Consider the following 4,853-nt stretch of genomic DNA (forward strand, 5'->3'; position numbering starts at 1 on the left):
AGCTTCTGAAGTAGGGCTGATCAAGATCCTGAAATTTTCAGGGACAATTTGTTCGTCCCTTGATTCCTCCACTTCTGACAAAGGCAACCAAGATAGTCTTCCTGCTCTCTTTAAAAAGAGAACAACAGACTGACAGCTGCTTTGAAAGAAAAAGTTTGGTTTTCAAACAGCAAGGAACTCTTCGGTGATGACATCGAGCTACTGTCCAAAAGGAAACAAAGCAGAATCGCTTCTTGCACTGAGGTGTAAACTGGGAGTAAGTTATGAAAGCTGCTTAACACACCCTAACTCTTAGGCCACCACTGCAACATGTGGCTGCACTGGGATGCCCTGCACCTACACTGCTTTTCTGAGTACAGATCGGAGAAGATCAGGGAAAGTATGGCTGCTACAAGTAGCAAAAAGTTTACAATTTACAAACATTTCTGGATCTTTGCCAGCCCTCTCTTCAGCAACAGAGCAGACCTTCTCCTTCACGTGCAAGTTGCGAGTTCTAGAGAAAGAAAAATCCTTCCTGCCCTTTGGAGAAAAGTTTGTGTCCTCAAAGACTGAACTAGCCTTGGAATAATAGTAAGATTATACAAGGGGAAATGCACTGATGCTGGAAAGATCCGTTTGGATCGGATTCTCTCATTAATCCTTACTACCTGCTAAACAAGATTTCTCTGTTGAGTAGGTAGAACTGCAGATGCACTCAAAAGCAAAGCACACAGGAGTCAAACCACTTGCTGCTTGCAAATGCTCCCAGAGCTCAGGTTGCGCCAGTGTAAGAAGAATTCCAGCTGCCACCATTGCACTTGGACAGAAAAATATAGAAAAGCACAGTCAACAAAATCCTTAATCATTTATTTCATTTGCCCCTCAGCTCCAGAAATATCTGAGTACTTCTCCCTTCCAGAATATACACACCTTGGTGTTTTCATTTAATTGCTCTTGCACCAGGGTGTGTTATTGTAAAGTTACTAATGAGAACTCGTCTGGGCACAGGGGTTTGTTATTGTGGGACCACACCGCAGCATGAGGCTTTGCACACTGGTTTATTACTGAGGGGTTCTTCATTCGTTCTGGCCTGTTGGCATCAGCACTGTTGACACTATTGGCCTGCTGGCATCCATCTGCATGATACTGTTGGCACTGATGTTACTAATACTGTGAGGGTGCTGGCACTGATGCTATTGTTACCGTTGGCACTGACATTATTCATGTGGTTGGCATCAATATTTTTAAGTTAAAGCATACAGAAGTGTTTTTCAAGGAACAAAAATTTTACCAGGCAGGAGAAGAAAAAGAAAAAAGAAAAAAGAAGAGCAAGCGAGAGAAAAACAAAATTGCCCTGGATCCAAAGTACTCAAGATTTTATAGAGGTTCCAGTTTGAACTGGATTTGGGCTTGGATCAGGATCAAAATCGGAACACAGATCCAAATCGATTACACCGTGGCTGAGGAAGGCAGTTTCCAGCCCTTGGGCACAGTGGCTTTGCTAGAGAAGACCCCACAGCTGCCAAACTACCCAAACAAGATCTGGGGCCTTGGGCCAGCATTGTGCATACTCCCCTTTACCTGTACTTGGTTCTGACCGGGGCCTATTAGGACTTTTTAAAAAGCCTGATCCTCAGAGGGCCTGAAACCTTCTACTCAAGTTGGTGAACCAGCTCACACCGGCTAAAATCCTGCTCCACGTAATCTGGTTTGGATACTGAACACGTAACTGTACAGTTACTTTTCAAATGCAGAGCCTTGTTATTTACAGTGATGGTTACTGCAGCTGCATGCTGCAGATCCATTGTCTCCAACACAGAAATGTATATAAAAACCCAATTTCTTCTTTTGGGCTAGGCTTGCTTTGAGGTTGCCAATCAAGTACTGTAGGCTCTGCAAAACACAGATGTGATGAAATTTCAGTCTTCAGTTTGAAGAGCGAGGTGGGTTTTTTTAGTTTAGGATAGATTTTATTGGAAAGGCATAGCTTTCCTCTGCTTTGGATAATTGCTTCTTATTTGAGTCAGAAATGGATTTTAATCTATCTGTACTTGACTATGGTGTAAAGATGCAGAATTTATTTTTCATGAACTGTTATTAATGTATTTACAAAGATTTCTGTATTAGAAGTATTCTATCTAAACTGGAGGTAGTTGTTTCATTTTTTAATCATTTGCACATCAAACACATGACAATAGCGTCAAGTGGGATCATTTGTAACATTGCCAAATCCCTAAAACTCCCAATTTGGAACCAAAAGGTCATTCACAGGTATTGCCAAACCTTGCCAAGTTAGCCAGGAAAGCTGAATCAAATTTATAATAAGGGCTGACAAGATACCACATCACAATTTTTCTGCCACCTTAAAATCTATTTCTTCATGGTTTCCAACCTTTTCCACTTGTAAACACTCAAGAATTTTCCAGGGATATAGAGATTTAACGCAAACTAAAGTCTAGAGACTTGCTTTTTCTTAATTACCTTGCTGAAATTCAACTCCCAAACCATGGAGCTTGGGCTTACTTTCTCCCACAAAAAAAACAGTACTCTGTCTGACCCATACAGGCTCAAACTTCCTTAGTATCTGAACACTTTGAGTAAGCAAAACCCACACCCCTGCAGACTGCAAGTGCTGTACTGAGGCCAAGCATCCATCTTCAGCAGTGCCTTGCAGTAGAAACCCAACAAAAGTGTGTAAGGGCGCACACTTATAGCAGTTTATGAGTTACAGCTTTTCCCCAGCATCCATAGGACAGGTGACAGTATCTCCTTCGAAGGAGCACCTGTGCTGCCGTTCCAGCCAGGCCTTGCACATCTATTGTTCCGCTATGCAAACGTGACATCTGCTGTTAAAAAGCCTCCACTGCAAGGGGAAAGCGAACCCAAGAAAACTGAAGACATCTTCAGCACTCCAGTTCTCAAGAGCCTGCAGTACGTAGCCCCAGAGGGCTAGTTCGTCAGATGCATTTCCTTCGGTAGGCTCACACTTCTCACCAAACTGCAGTAGTCTGATCCGGGCCTAGCTGTTCCCTTACTCCTAGATCAGGGTCCCTTGCCCCACACACGACACAGCAGAGCAGCAAGCTCACCTGCTGGCATCAAACAGGGAAATATGGAAGGGATTTTGGCAGAGTGCAATCACCACCAGTGAACTGACACTGACTGAATTTGCATCTGCTAGGCAGGAGCCATGCGCCAGACCCTTCTCTTGCTCCCAGTCCAAAAGCAAAGCAGTTTACCACTGGCTTTGGGGTGGTTGGGGTTTTCTTAGTATGAATGAGCACTCCACTCCTCCATCTCCCCTTACTCCATGGGGAAAAAAAAAAAACAAAACCCCCCACACACAAAAAAAAAAAAGCAAACACAAAACAAACAAAAAAAACAACCAACCAAACAAAAAAGGTCTTTTTTTCTCTTTGGTGGTTTTTGGTTTGTTTTTTTTTTTAATGTCTGAATTTACTGCCCTCTTTCATCCTTCTTTTCCCGCCCTCCATGTGTCTCTGAGGGATGGTGCTACCAAGAGAGCGCAAATCTTTTGCATCCCCAAACCAATCTTCACTGTGAACGGTTGAGGGGGTGGGGGGGTGTTCTTGAAAATAAGGCGCACGCTGGACCATCACAACAGACCAATTTCCTCAGTAGCTCTTAACCTGGCCCTCTGAATTGCCCACTTGGCTGTGCAAAGCCAACACTAGCCATTAGAGGGCAATGGGGCACGGGAAAGAAGTTTCTTTCGCTTGCCATCGCCTGACTGCCATCACCTCCAACGAATCGATTCTGAATTCACTGCATCCTCTGACCTTGGGCTATAGATTCGGGAGACATTAACAAGGATGCCATCAGCCAGGAAGAGTGGGGAGATTGGAGCACATCCAGATTTTCAGACACAGAGGCACCAGAGGACTAATAAATAGGCTAAATAGGCTAACCCTTCAAATGTGACACCATAGACAGCACATACTTTAAGCTCTACACAGCTAAAGGCAGTCCTAATTGATTCAGGTTTCACTGACCAGAAAAAAAAACGTTGTCCTACCAGCCCTTATCAAAATGAATAATAATTTCAAGTTACAAATGAAACTTAAGAATTTTCTTCCCCTTTTGCTTCCTTAAGCCACTAGATCTTTCGTAGTCCCACAGTACTGCCTAAATCATTACCATCTTAACAAGTAAGTGAACAAAAGGCTGCAGGTTGAATCCACTGGTGTGCAAATCAGTGAAGACTCATGGAAATACTGAGAGCACCCTCAGAATTCAGACCTTACTGCCTGTCTGCCACCCAACTGGGTCTAACAGCTCTCCAGTGCTACAAAACAAATGGCTCTTACTATGATGGCCTTTGCCACTGCCTGATAATACCAGTAAACGTGAACCTCAGCCATCAGCTACTTCATGTTATTTACCAGTGGCTGCGAAGTGCCAGTCTTTAATCATCAGTTTACTGATAACTTCCCGAGTATACAGCATTGCTGGATGCTTCTAATCTGCCTGTCGTGCCGTGGAAAAGGGAGGCCCTAGGAAAGGAGCAGGGGTGGCTGTCGGGTTGCCAGCAATTGCCCTGGCCCCTGGATCACTTTAAAGCAGTCTTCAGAAAAGTGGCACATATATTAACCAGCTGTTACTGACATTAGATCCATAAATAATTCCACATAATGCATGGCCCTGGCCTTTAGAAGGTCTGGGGAAAAAAAAACTAGAGGCTGAAATATTGATAGATGTGTCTGCAAGAACTATTAAAAAAAAAGGAAAGCAGTCTCCATGGGATTGGTCTAAGCCACTGCACCCAGGACCCGAGGGAAACCTTCGTCATATGCCTGACAAAATAGATCTGAGTACACAACACCAAGCAACAGGATAAATGAAAAAAATAACAA

Source organism: Cariama cristata, unplaced genomic scaffold (assembly GCF_000690535.1).
Source record: "Cariama cristata isolate BGI_N322 unplaced genomic scaffold, ASM69053v1 scaffold18582, whole genome shotgun sequence".
Taxonomy (NCBI): domain Eukaryota; kingdom Metazoa; phylum Chordata; class Aves; order Cariamiformes; family Cariamidae; genus Cariama; species Cariama cristata.